Source organism: Canis lupus, chromosome 1 (genome assembly GCF_048164855.1).
Source record: "Canis lupus baileyi chromosome 1, mCanLup2.hap1, whole genome shotgun sequence".
In the NCBI taxonomy this organism is placed as follows: Eukaryota; Metazoa; Chordata; class Mammalia; order Carnivora; family Canidae; genus Canis; species Canis lupus.
Genome location: NC_132838.1, coordinates 3860644 through 3875392, shown reverse-complemented (window position 1 = coordinate 3875392; position 14749 = coordinate 3860644).

Below are 14749 nucleotides of genomic sequence, written 5' to 3'. Positions count from 1 at the left end.
AAGGCTCGGTGTCCCCATGCCCCCCAGGATGGCCGTGCCCAGGGCTGGCACAGAGCTGCCGAGAGCTTGAATCGATTCTCCTATCCTAAAAACCTGGCCCAGTCCCCAAATGTGTATGCAGCTATACCTTCTAAATGACCCAAAGGTGCATGATAAGTGGCCTGCGGAAACTCTGTGAAAGTCCTAACAAAAAAAAAAGAAAGAAAGAAAAAAGAAAAGAAAGGAAAAGAAAAGAAAAAAAGAAAAGAAAAGAAAAAAGAAAGAAAAGAAAAGAAAAGAAAAAAGAAAAGAAAAGAAAAAAGAAAAGAAAAGAAAAGAAAAGAAAAGAAAAGAAAAGAAAAGAAAAGAAAAGAAAAGAAAAGAAAAGAAAAGAAAAGAAAAAAGAAAAGTCCTAACAGTTCTGGAGACTGTAGGGGGGGAGGGACGGGCGGGGGGGGGAGGGGTGCCTTTCTAAAATTGCCAATTCTCTCAAACTGAATTGAAATAGAGTAAACTCTATTTCTGCACCTCTGCACTCCCTCACTGAGCGTAGGAATCAAAGAATCTTCTGTGATTTGTCCCTGAATTTCATTACCTTTTTTTTTTTTCAGATCCTGAAATTAAATTTGTTCCCAACTAGTTAATAATCAAAATGTATTTCTTAACCTGTGGCGGGCGCTGTGTTAGGGCGTCGTGTGTGGAGAGTAGCAGGCTAGGGGAAAATTAGAAACTACGGTTCTAATCTCTCCAAGAGTGTGTGATAGTACAGCTTAGGTCGGGGTGGGAGGGAAACCGCACGTGCTCGTGTGTGCACACACGTGCAGGTACAGATGTACTCGGACATACATGCACGTGTGCACACAGACATGCATATACGCATGCAAACGCACATGTGCACACAAGCACGTGCTCACACGCACACATACGAAACACCTGAGAACAAAGTCGGAGAATAGTAACAATCTACTCACCGTGTGGCACAGACTGTTCGTGCTTTAAGGAGTTCAGAGAATAACAAGCTAACGCCATTTGAGATGATTTCATCTGGGCCTCACGGAGCCACTTCTAAAGGCAAAGAGTAAGTCAGAAATGTGGGTCGCACGGGGCAGGGGCAGGGGCTGTCCCCGGAGGACAGGCAGGGGGCTCTCTGCTAACCTGGGGCAGGGACAATGCAGGCGCTGGGGGGGCGTGCTTGGGGCGCTCTGGGTGGGTGCACCCTGCAGCGGGGAGCCGGTGTGCGTGGGGCCCGTGCCTGCGGAATGCTTGCCCGTCCTCCTTCCCCCTCCTGGATTTCGTTCCCTTGCTCCACAAGCATATTAATTCCTTTCTAAAGCTATTAAAGGAAAGCTGTTGAGCGTCTTAGGAAGACTCACAACAACCAGTCTTAAAAATAGCTGCACTTCTAGAGAGCTTTACCGTGCTCTTGCCCTGGTTCCTTCCCCGCCATCACTCGAGGGCTAGGATCCAGCAGGGAGGAACGTCGTGGACGCTCCGGCCCATGAGAGGAGGAGAGGACTGCGGTCCCCCAGGTCCCCCCAGGAGTGCCGGGCTACCAGTGCCCAGCACGGCGCCCTGGCCCTCGCCCCTGCGTGCAGCCTCCCCAGCGGCTTGGTGGCATGCAGGGGGCGGGGAGTGGGATGGGGGGCTGGGGGCAGGGGGGCCCGAGGGCCAGGGGCCCGGGGCCCGGGGCCTGGGACCGGGTACCTCTAGGGGGGCCTCCAGCAGCGCACATGGCTCTGTGCTGTGGCCCCTCCCCAGCGCTCATGGTTACAATAGCACATCTTCCAGTTTTTCTCCCTATTCTTTAAAAACAATTGGTCTTTAAGTTTAATTTCCAGCAAGTGGAAGCCTTGGCCTCCTGGTCAAACCATCCAGGACACTCAGCTGGCCCCACCTGCGTCACAAGGTCCCTCACAAGGCGTGTGGCTCAGGGACTGCCCTCCCGAGAGCAGGGTATCCTCTGGGGATCAGGACACCCTGGGGGGGTGGCTTTAGGGTGATCGTGGCCCAAGCCCAGGCAAGGTCCCGATCCCCCGGAGGGCACCGCACGTGAAAGCTTCTGTGCCCCGTCTTGCAGCCTATGGCTTGGATGCATCCTACAGATGGCTGGTGGCGGTCTGGGCACAGGCTCAGGAGTACCTGTCTCATCCCAGCACCGAGCAGCCGAGTACCTGTGGACAGGGTCACCCATGTACCGGGGGGAGGGGGCCCCAGAGAGGCTCTGAAGGCAGCACTAGGTGCATGTGAAACACAAGCATGTCACACAGGGCCTCCTAGGGCACTGGCGTGAGGGCCGAAGGTGGGAGCGCCACAAATGTCCATCAGCCGACCGCGCGGGGACAGATGTGCCCCGGCCATTCCATAGACCGTTCCTCGACCATAGAGAGGAAGGGAACTCTGGCCCATGGGTGAGCCTTGAACAGACATTCCAAGTGAAAAGAAACTGGTCACAAGAGGCAACATTTTGTGTAATTCCCCTCCTGTGGGGTCCAGAACAGACCAATCCATGGAGTCAGAGAGTAGGTTTGGGGCCACCAGGAGGGGGAGATGGGTGTGACCACCTGGTGGATAGAGGGTGCTTTTAAAGGGGTGACCGAAGAGCCCTGGAAGTAGGTGGTGGCACAGCATCATGAACCCAGCAGATGCCACCCAACTGTGCCCTTTAAAATAGTTGATTTTATGCTCTGTGAATTGTACTTCCATTAAAAACAGTACTGAGCACGCCACCTAGTACCTGTTGAGCACTCAGGAAATGTGAGCCTGAGATGCTCCAGATTCCTGCACAACCCGGGCCTTCCACATAATCAGCAGTGTAGCTCTCCTCAGCCTCCCCCAGAAGCATGCAGAGCAGAACACGGGGGAAGCCACTGTCACGCCTATTTTTAAACCACGTCTCCATCAAACTCTTGGTGGGAGCCCCCGCCCCGCCCCCGCCTGCATCGTCTCAGACAGGATTGCAAGGCGCCTGGATTCTTGCCTCCTCCTGAGGCTGGCACTGGGCTGTTCACAATGTTTTCCTTCCAGGCCTGTCCTACGCCTGCATCTTGGTTCTTCCCACCCATCCCCACTGGCTATTCTGGAGGCCCAATGCCTGCCTCGGTTTCTCCTCCACCCACCTGCACTGTGATAGGATCTGCCCTCTGAGCATCCTGCCCGGGTGTCCACGGCCCATCTCAGCCACTGTCAGTGGATCGCAGTTGCTTTACACACAGCCCTAAGGCCTCCAGGCGGGGCCCACCCTCCCCAGAGCCCGACGCCAGGGCATTCCCGGGTTTGCTTCTCACCAATGACTCAAAATTCAAAACAGCGGGGAATTTTGTAGAGAACTGAGTTCAGACTCATTGCACACAGCTGGAGACTGTGTCCTGGAGGGATGTTGTAGGGCCCAGACGCCAGTGCTGCCGCTCACCACTGCTGGGTTCCTGGTGGAGGGCAGCCCAGGGAAGGAGTTCCCTAAAGCCTCTGCCGCTGGCGCCTCTGGGCCAGCTAGCTCCCTGGATCTGCTCACTCTGCGTTTGTTTGCCGTCGACCTTGGGGCTCCGTCACCTGGCTACAGCCACGTTCCACGGGAGCATCTTACTTCAGGAACAGAAATCTGCCCGCACTCTCTGCTAAGTGCCAATCCTCCTGTCACCTTGCAGACCACACCCTCCTAAGGGTCCGGTGTCCCCTCCAATGACCCCTTGCAGCCATGTGGTGAATCCTCTGCCACCCAAATGCCATAGAAGTTCTCGAATTTATTTCTAATGGTGGTTTAATTCACCTACTGTGTGTTGCAGAGTGACTTGGATTGAAAGCTTGGAGACGTTAAAGATCCTGCTCTAAATCTTGCTCCGGATGTCCCTTACCAGGTGCCTACAGGTGCGTACAGGTGCCGTGCCTATAGATGGTGGTGAGCTCCACTGTGCTCTTCCACATGTACTCCTTTCTTTGCCTATAACAGGATGTAGCCTGTTTGTTCTCCTAGCTATTTTGAAGATTGACTTAATGATAGGCTGCAAGGAGCATGGACAGGCACTGGGGAAGTCAGGTATCAGGATTTTCCCGTGGAGGCTAGCCTTGCCCCCTGCAAAGCCCCTTGGGCAAACAGGAAATGCATTGCCCCGCAGAGCAACCCTGTGCACCACAGAGGCAGCCCTGGGGTGCAGAGGGCGGCCTTCCGGGCCCCAGTTGGTGTTAGAGCCCAGTTAAGGATTAGAACAAACTATTACCATCACCGGGGGGCAGCTGGGTCTTCAGATTCCAGGGCGAGGACTTCACATCAAAGAGAGAGCTTTGTGCCTTGTGATGAAGGAACAGAGTTAATCACAGCATAATGTCTCTTTGCTGCCAGGAGGTCCTGGCAGTCTCATTCACACGGACCAGTACCCTGTGCTCAGGGTCAGGATATCTGGACAGCAGTAACCAACACAGGCAAGAGACTGTGCCTACCGCTTCTTTGACTTGGTAGCCTCTAGAACATTCTGGACAGAGGCCAAATCAAAATGCTAGGAGCTCTGTGCCCTGATTTAATGGTCGAAGATGCAATAAAATTGTTTGCACTCATTGTTGAAATACTTACACTCTGCTCCAGGAACAGAGTTTTTTTTTTTTTTTTCTCTCTCTCAGCAAGATGATGAAATCAATGAAAGAACTGCCGTGAGTTTGGGAAGAAAACGCAGGGATGGTACAGCCTCAGCTCAGTGGATCTGGGAGCCAATCAATCAAATCTTGTACTTCTGCTTGCTTTTAAGGGAAACAGAGACAACACTTTCTGTGTTCCCTCTTCTCCATCGCCAAAAATTGTCTTCTCCCTTCCACATCTTGCAGGGGTAGGGGCTCTTATGGGAGCATTTCCTAATTTAGAGAAGATAATTTCTTTGAAAAAGAGATGGTCCTGCCTCTTCGATGAAATCTTCTCTGCTTGTACCTCCCAAGTCCATCTTTTCCTGCAGAAATTTTCTTCTTCTCTCAGTCAGGGGTCAGCACGATGCAGTTACTGAAATAGGGATGGGATGCACCCGACATCGTTTTGTCTCAATATTTTAAATAAAACTTGCAACTGTTTAACATGCATTTGCTATGTGCCAGAAGCTTTCGTGTTTATATAAGTATATTACATATTTGATTCTCTCAGCAGACAAAAGGAAACAGGCACGGAGCAGTTTTGGGACTTGCCTGCAGTCATTCACACTTATAGGCAGTGGAGCAGGAGTAAGAAACTGCTCCCAGGTCCTTGCTGTGAATCCTTACAGCATGTTCTAGAAAGCTTGGTAAATAAAAACAGGAAGACAGCCATACATAACCCCCGAGGATGGCCTCCTAGGTGTCCTTGTTCTGCGTGCACACTGTTGCACAAGGTCGGAGCGATCACCCACGTTAACTTGTACATCCTGGACTCTGGGATTTGTTATGCAGTGGCTTTCCTGGCAACACGGTCATCTGGCACATGGGGAGCCCTTGCCTCGCCGTTCCCCTGTTATTGAGTATCGAGGTTGCTTCTGATTTCTCACTAAGAGAAATAATGCTTCAGTGACCGGTGTGTATTTTTCTATCATTTCATAGCTCAGATTGCTAATAGCAATAACATAATTTTAAAAATGTCAAGATCTACCACTCGTTTAAAGGAAAATCCTGTAAACCCCAGGAACAAGTCATTGCTAGGCTATTTAATCTCAGAGCAGAATAACTCACTTTACAGGCACATACTGTATAAGGACATTAAAAAAAAAAAGATTAAATTGAACAAGCAAAAAAAAAAAAAAGAAAGAGAGAATTGAGCATTTCAGACTGATATCTGTTATGAAAATTAATGCAAAATTTTTACTTGAAAGTATGAGCCAAGTAAATGTGTGGTCCATTAAAAAACAAAAAACAAAACAAAAAACAATGTATCACAATTGAGTAGGTTTTGCTCTTGGAGACAAGGGTGACTCACTACAATGGAGACTAGAGGATATAAATGTTAAGTTCCTTCAGATAGACATTAAAGTAATACACATTTTTCAGCCATTCCTGATAAAGATCTTTATTAATAAAAATTATGAAAAAATTTATAGGAGATTCAAGAGTGAAACAGACAACACAGGCTATATGATCTTCAACTCTTTTGGTGTTTCAGTTAAAACAAAAAAAAGTGACAATACTGGAAATGAAAAGATAGAATCTCTGTGAGTAGAGTACACGTAGACTTAGAAGAGCCCCAAACTTTGGCCAAAATATTATATGAAGTGTGTAGAAAAATGGCTGGGGTATATAAAAAGTATTCTCTTCTCACATGCACATGGACACATAACATTGTGTTATATTTTCTGTATATGATTCACAGCAGCAATAGGACTGTATCACACCTAACATTTAATGTAAGAAGAATGATTATATTAGAAAATGAAAAAAAGAGCCTGAGAAACATGGAGACTATGACCTGTGCCTACAGAGGAAATTCAGCATTCTAGAGAAGTTCATTCTCCCCAAATTAATCTCTAAGTTAAATCCAAATCTCACTTTTATATTGGAAAATATGCAGTTAATGTGGAAGTGCTAATGTCCTGGGGTAGCTAAGAAAAGTTTGCAAAAGAAGAGTGAGTGCCTTGGATAGACCCACTGCAGGCAGCTAGCTATCATGGAATAGTTCAAATGAGCAGAGAGACAAGTGGCTTGTGGAACAAAATGAAGAATATGGAAGTAGATCCACACACATCTGGGGATTTCATAACTGCATGATACTGATTATATTACAAATCTAAGAATGATACAATATAAACTTGATTATATGATAAATCATAAGATATACTGGCTATCTTCAGGGGAAAAGAAAAAAGTTGGCTGCCTACCTTACACATTCATAAAGTGATGTATCAATAGATTAATACAGGTAATTATTAGAAAATAAAAATATATACCTAGGAGAGAATACCTTAATTTGGGGAAGGGAGAAGGTTTTGTTGTTGTTTTAGTGTAAGACCAAGACCAGGAAGGTATTAAGGAAAATATAATTGATTTGGCTAGAGACATTACACAAAATAAATGACAAATGGGGAAAATGAGTAATTTATCCAATAGATGAAATATTAATCTTTCTGATACACAAAGGCCGAAAAGCCAAGAAGGAGAAGGCCATTGAAGGCAGAAATGTGCAAAACACACCAACAACTCATCCTTAGAAACAGAAACTCTCTAAGGATGCATGAAAGATGCTGGGGTTTGACAAAGAAACGTGAACGAAAGGAGCTGAATATTAATTTTCACCTATCAAATTGGCAAAGACTAAAATATTAATACTACCTTTTTGATGAACATGTGAATAATAGACACATCCTGCAGTGTGACACCACAGCTTTCAGAGGAAAACCAACACTATCTATCAAAATGTTAACTTTGCTCACCTTTTCATTTGGTAACTCCACTTAGAGGAATTCATTGTTGGGAGCACTCAAGTTGCTCCCAGGGCCCGATCTTCATCGCATATGTGTCTAACGTTATCTCTTGCAGAATTTTTTAACATGAAAATTCTGAAACATCAAAGGATTTGTCAGAAAGAAGTTAGGCAAATAAATTATACTCTTGTCATACACTGAGATTTTACACCATTGGTAATAAAAATGATGTGACTCTATACCACACTGACTTGCACATGTGTCCATATGTATTTTTGAGTCACAGAACAGAATGTGGACAGAGCCTTATCTGTTTCAATAAGATAATGTACATCTAAGTATCACATATATTCTGTACACACGGTGCAGACACGTACTATGTACGTTAGAAACAGAAACACATATACATTTTGAACACACATATCTACTTCCAAGTGGATGAAAAAAGTCAGTCAGGATGTACAAAACCCTTGCAATTGTGAGTCTATGGGAATTATGGAAATTTTCATGCTCATGATCTACTCTACTTTTTCATCATTTGAATTATTTACAAGTGGATTTCCTCTTATAATTTCCTCTTATAATGTTATAAGGCAAATATTTAAAAGTGAAGACTTAAAGGCCGAAGAATCTGAACCTTTTTTTTATAGAGCTGGGTACCTAGTGCCAAACTGCTTCCAAACATGTTGGGCTAGTTTGCTCAGCCGAAGCTCCTCATTGGCCGTATCTCATCATCCCCTGGTGAAAAGTGATCCCTGTGGCAGGAGTTCTAAGGAAATTGCAGGGCAGCTCCTCAGTGAGGCAGAAGGGACCCCTCAATCTGTGATGTATCTGAAATCCTTTCTCCCACACCCACTGTCTACAGAAACTTGTCTCGACATCCGACCTAGGACAGATGCATGGGAAGGAAATCCAACAGCAGCATAAGTGAAATCCCAATCTGGCCATTTTGCTCCTTATTTGGGCCACTCTTAACCAGATTAGGGTTGACGTGAGTGGCTAACATTCAGCAAGGGGGTGCGGAAGCAGCATGGGCTCTGCAAGGGGACCCACAGATTTCTTACCCTCTCTGTGCACACCTGACCTCCATGCCCTCCTCTGCAGTGACCCCCCCCAGCTCGTGGGCAATCCTCCATTCATTTCTCACAACAAATAATGTACTTGCTCTTTATGTCTGTGGCTCCATTGCCTGTGTCCTCCTGTTAGAAGGCAATCCCTTCAAGGGCAGTGACATTTGTGTTTTTGCACTGGCAGATTCCAATTGACCAGAGCAACGCTTGGCACACAGGAGGTGCTAGGAACGGTCTGCTGATGAGCGAGCAGCTGCTTTTCTCTCGTAGAGATGTCTAACGGTCTTTCCAGTGCACGCACAACTCACTGAGTTAATGCACAAATTTTAATGGATGACAAGCCTTGAGCATAAGCTATTAGGTTGAAAAGATTAGTACCTTTCGTTGCTCACAGTTTAGATTTCTCAGATCTCAAGAACCGGAGTTCATGTAACCCAAACAGAGATCAAACATTTGACGGCCCTCTGCAACACTGGCTAAGTACTTCCTCGGCCTGGACGTGACCAAGTCCAGTGACAGGACTCTCCAGGCCACGAAACACAAGCTTCAACTTAAAAGTCCTTCCTTTTTAAATTTGAACTTACATTAATCTAAAACCTGCCTCACCGTGACTTCCGGTTATATCCTCGTCCTGCTTCACCAGCCTCCGCCCTAGACTAAGTCCTCTCTCCTTCCTACGCGGTGGCTCTACGTGGCTCTGCCGTCGTGGTGCTCTTCACTCCACTCCCTTTCCAGACCGATCATGTTCATACTGCCGATTGTGCGCCGTGTATTCACATTTCCAGATCTTCGTCTTCTCCACTTCTCACTTTTGGAGACAGTCTGGCTTGCCCATGACCATGTCTTACCCAGGGGTGAGAGCATCAGGGATGGGCCTGCTTCCAAAAATGCAGCTGCAGATCACACTCACTTTTTGGAGTTTATCTGTGGCTTGTTTGTTCGTGACCTCATGTTGCTACACCCATTTTACAAGTGAAGATAAACTTTTCACAAGAGCAGAGACCTAGCCTTCTGTAAAGGCTTCTTGCTCTGACCATGTGGCATCACACAGACTCTAGGTGTGCAAGAGGCTGACCTGATGTCCAAAGAGGAAAATGATCTCTGAATGCTCCATGAAATTGGTGAGACTGAGAAGCTGGGGGTGCAGGAGGTGACAGGACATAGCAGTAAGAGAGAGCAGTAAGAGAGCAGTAATAGGGTAACAGCGGCATCCACACTACCCCAGGTGAGGACACCTGGGTCCATTTCCTCATCTCTAAAATTGAGTGAATTGCACATAACAAAATCATTTGAGGACTTAATTTTGAAGCCCTCCAATTTATCGAACATGTTTCATTCAGTAAACAATGATTATAATGATTTCCTTTGGTTTAAACAATTGCATGAATCAGCACAGCTGATATTCCAATATTTAATGGCCCATGTGGGTATCAATGAAGCAGAATGGACAATGGATATGGACATAGCAGCAGGTCCAGGCGAAGATTAATCAGCCTTGGATTTCTGCTGTTTTACAGAGAAACAGACCCAGAGGTAACCATGTCAAATAAATTTTCTGTATTTGAACTCTGAGTACAGCTTGAGTGTTGGGAGAGACGGAATTTTTTTTACCGACTGCACTACATGTTTGGGAGGGCCTGCTGCACAGAACACTCCCCATTCCCAAAGCACTCGTCATTAATCTTTGGGAAGCTTCAGTGTGAAGTCCGTCTCTTAATAGGCTTTGAGAAACGACATCACATTTTTCAAAACGTGCCTGTGACTTACAATCTGCAACAGCACTATGTAAGAAGATAATATCTGACCGTCCGTGTTGTCACCGCTGACATGACTTGCCCACAGGATGGGACCTGGCCATCGCTTAGGCCAAATGGGAGAGGAAATGAAGACGATGTGGATGAAGGGGCTCCCAAGCCTTGTCTGACACTGCACTTGGCTCAGGGAGAATGACCCAGAGTAAGTGCTGAACATGTACTGTGCACCTATGAATGCTCTGAGGATAAATGTTTAAGCCATTGCTTGAATCTACACACTGATGTTAAATTAAAGTCATTAGCTTCAGGGAATCTGCTGCTGAAACGCACAGCATCCGTAAGCTGACCGTAATTCTAGTGATTCATATTGAACACACACCTATGTCTTTTTTTTTTTAATTTAAATGTACAAAATGTGCTGAGCCCCCAGGCGTTTATGCTGAAATACATTTCCTATCTCATGACAAGTATGCCCCGCTACATAAGAATTAACTGCCCTCGATATTATTGGTGGGAACAGACTGTGGTATTTCTGTGCAATTTCCATTCATATTGTGTTAAAATGTCCACAATGCATTTTCTGTCAAAGAAAGTATCATTTTATAAAATTATTCACTATTACTCTATATGGAGATGTCAGACATTGCTAATATAATCCTCAAATTATTGCACAGAGTGTCTGTAGGGTAAGAGACATATTTCCTATGCTGTAGCATAAAGTGGTTTGTTCAGTCCATTCTTGGGGAAACAGTGTGAGTGTTGTTTGTCTTTACTTCATGTTTCTGTGGAGTCATCCCTAGTGAGAGACTTTTTTCCTTTTTCTTCATCTCTTGGTTATTCCTTAAGTGTAGAAGTTGAAAAACATAGTACAAAAAAAAAAAAAAAAAGGAAAAAGAAGGTGACTTATTTCCTTGATCATGTAACACTACTTCTGAGTGACTTTCAACTTTGCTCTGTATCAAGAACTCACTAAAATGGATATTCCTGAGTCCAAGCTTTAGCAATTCTAACTTCAAAGGTCTAAAGGGGAGTCCAGTAGTCTGTATTTTTGACAAGAGTCTCAATTTTTTTGATAAATGCAGTGTATAGGTCATGCTTTGAAAAATATTGTTAAGTACATTAATGTGACTAACATGATTCTATATTCAATGTAAATTTCCTTTCCATTTTTAAGATCCCATTGAATCAGTCAACCTCTACAAGTTTTACCTTTCTTACTACCCTCTATCAGATCCATCCATCCTACCTACCTTCTTATATGTCCATTCATCTGACCACCCATCTACCCATCCATCCAACTTTCCTTCCTATTTGTCCATTCATTTGACCATCCATCCATCTATCTACCTATCCACATTTTAACCACTTTTGAGAGTTTATTATGTGTCTTAGGGTTTAGGGAGAAAAGAAAGACACAATCCTTGTCTTGAAGGGGCTCAAATACATAAGAAGAATTCTTAATGATCTATCTTGCTTTTCCTTTTTGTCTATTACTGAAGCTCTAAACTGTGCTCTGATTTAAACAACCAAATAATAGTAAAACGAGTAAAACAAGACTGTTTTCAGGTTTATATGAATTATTCACTGTTACTTCCACCCCTGATGTTACTATTGATTAAAATTGAGGAGTTACATTGAGCCATAGGAATCTAAAATCCACAGAGGAAGGAGCCAGGGCTGTCCTCTCTCACACACAGTGGTATGAGCACCGATGCATTGACTCTAGTGAAAATTACACATTCTCAGATTTGATCCATTTAGAATCAGCAGTTGGCATTTTGAGAGATCTTAAGGACCTGATCCTTCCTTTTACTGATTAGAAGGGTCATGTGTCCTGTGAAAGCCCCCAAACAGCTTGGTACTTGTAATATACCACAACATCTTATTCCCCATCACCTTTGCTTTCTTCATTTTGGGATGGATAAATTTAGTTTGGCAAAAAAAAAAAAAATGTGCAAAATAGATTACATAGAGTGCCAATTTTAATGTTAAAGTCAGGTATACACACTTTTTGCACATGGATAATGCAAAAATGCACATTCTAATTATGGAAGTCAAAACCTAGAAAACTATTCTTTTTACAAAAATAATAAGACTGAATCCATTAATACCTTGAAAAAATTATACTACCTGGGAATTCATTTGTGTCTAGTTGCAATTTTACTTATATCATTGCATAACTTCTTTTTCCCTCAAAGTAATTTTTTCATCTATTAAATTGCCATAAGCACATCTGAAGAGTTAAGATATATTCAGTCATATATATAATTTCTAAGGGGGTCTAAAATCTACATTTTTCCCTTAAATCAGGAATTTCAATGAGGTTGACAGCAAAAGTAGATTGTAATTGTAATTTAGGGAAAGATTTCTACTTTCTTAAAACTTTGCTTTTAGTAAGGTCTCCCAAAGTACGAATGTATCAGGGATGTACTGTTGGAATGCTTCCTCACTGGCTCTGCACTGGTATATGCTTATGTACGTATTTTTTCCCATTGTTACTCAGGTATCGAGCACTGATTGAATTCTTGTGAATTTTTAAAAGGATAAAAGGATGGAAAAGATGGCCTATTTTGAAAACTACAAGTAAAACCCATTATGTCCCTTAAAAACCCCACATCTGCCAACCTGTCCTTGTGCATCCATCCATCTACCCATTCATCTGACTATCCATCCATCCATCCTTCTATTCATTTATTCATTCTTCTATTTGTCTACCTATCCTTCTATTCATCCATATTTTCGCCACTTTTAACAATTAATAATATCAAGACAAATGATGATTAACCATGAAAAACCCTTTACTGATCTTAGGCAGTGTTGGTATTGATCTGTCATTTGAAATCCAAAGGTGGATCTCTTCTTTAACTACCAGAGGCTGCCACTACTACACAGAGTGGGTGGTAGAGAGCCCAGCAAGGCGTTACATGGGTGGGTTTTGTTCTCCAAACAAATTCTGAGTGTTTTTTTTTTAAATCCTCGTACATACACTCAATGGAAAGAATGATTTTGATTTTCACATTTTGGTCTTTTCAGTCATATCCACATACTCAAATAGGGACCATATTCACAAGGACCATCTTTAATATAAAAATGTAGAAAGAGCCTCTGTAAACAACCCCAGGAATGTGAAGGGAAGGATTATGATCAGCACAATCTCTCCTCTATTCAGATGGTCATCTGGACTTTCCTCACTGGTAATGGAGACTTTGCCAGTATCCATGTAGAATATCATGATATCTAGTAGAATATTTAAATTGTGTAAGTTTAAACTTCTTAACCACATTTAGCAACCTCTTTTTTTTTTCTTTTTTTTTTTTTTTGGAAGAGAGATGGTGGAAACAGTAAAAAATAGATCTCTGATATTTCACTCAGATCTCAGATGGACACAGGTCTAGGGTATATAAATCATATATCAGATTTCCCTAGACCCTCCGTTGGTGTCAAAGCCTCCCCTACTGCCTGCCCCCCTACCCCTGCCCTTTTAGGAACCTTCTAAGTAATATTGACTAGGTTCAAATAAAATTGGTCTTTATAAGGGCAATTGTGGGTAACATGAACGCCTTCCTTCAGAGGGAGCTGCATTAGCCGCCTGGGTGAAGGAGCAAATAGTGTCATCATGCAGAGACTAGGGCCAAACACATGACACCGTATGCATCACCACCACAGGACCACTTGGTGACACAGCCCCCACAGATTTTAAACCACAACAGAAAGGGAGGGAGCATTGCACCAAGCAAATTATGTCTTCACTTGTTTGTTCCCAGTCATGGCCCTCAAAGGACAATTTGTTTTCTGTTTTTTGTTTGTTTGTTTGTTTGTTTTTTCTTTTAAGTAAGGTAATTCATTTTATTCTTAAATTGTTCAAAATAACAAAGTGATCTCTGCTACATGCATTTAACAAAATACATAATAACTCACAATACAATTTGGATTTACTTCCCTGTTTCTATTTTTAGTTAAACTAAAAAAATGTATAAATGTATATATTTTCTTAGATTCCTGGCAGGCTCCTGAAATAATTTTTTTTTCTCGTTGTAAAACACATAAACATAAAATGTGCCACCTCACAATTTTTAAGGGTACAGTTTGGTGAAATGAATGGCATTCACAGTGGTGTGTGACCACCACCCCTGACCATTTCCAGAACTTTTTCATCACTTCAAAGGGCAAAGTTAAGCCCCATAAATATTCCTAGACTTAATTAAAGCAGATAAAAGAATAAGTGGCAAGCTGTGATGAGTGATCAAGGTGATACATTTATTCTGAACATGAAACTCCTGGGTTGAGCCAAGTGATGAAGCCCGCAGCTCCAAGCAAAACCCAGAATTAGAGTCCAAGTTTGTGGCTTTCTCTCAGACCCATCGCCTTCTGGGTTTGCCCCTTTATCATGAATGCTTTTCTCTCACTCAGTTGTATCATTTGGAGAATGAGACGTTCCCATTGTACTGAATTCTAGGGGGGGGAGGGGGGCTCTTCATTTACCCAGTGTTTTCTGTTTTGTTTTGTTCTTAAATTACTTTTTCCAAGAGAATACACTGAATCAAGCAGAGAACAGACACTGTACAACGTTATAGCCATGCAGTGCATTATT